This window comes from Priapulus caudatus, unplaced genomic scaffold (genome assembly GCF_000485595.1).
Source record: "Priapulus caudatus unplaced genomic scaffold, Priapulus_caudatus-5.0.1 Scaffold1745, whole genome shotgun sequence".
Taxonomy (NCBI): Eukaryota; Metazoa; Priapulida; class Priapulimorpha; order Priapulimorphida; family Priapulidae; genus Priapulus; species Priapulus caudatus.
In genome coordinates this window covers 18,143-18,452 of record NW_014578806.1, presented here as the reverse complement: position 1 = coordinate 18,452, position 310 = coordinate 18,143, and positions in this window count along the sequence as shown.

The following is a 310-nucleotide window of genomic DNA, read 5'->3' as shown; positions in this document are numbered from 1 at the left end:
GGAGTAATTCTTCAAGTCCGCGAGAAATTACACGAGTTTTCAAAATAAAACCGAGGTAAAATGAAGCGCGATTTACGGCGAGTGTTCGGCGCAATTTGACGAGACCGTGACGTAAGCGAGTGAATCGACCCAGCGGCCGCCGCTGCTCCGCCGTCCGGTAGAAAAAAATAGAGCGTCGAACATTGTATTCGAAGCATTGGATTCGAAGCATTGGATTCTTCTCTCGTAGTTGTTGATTTTCGAATCCGGTTCGTCTGCTTGACTCTCTCTAGAGCCGCAGCATCCGGGGGAGGGGGAGGGGGAGGGGGAG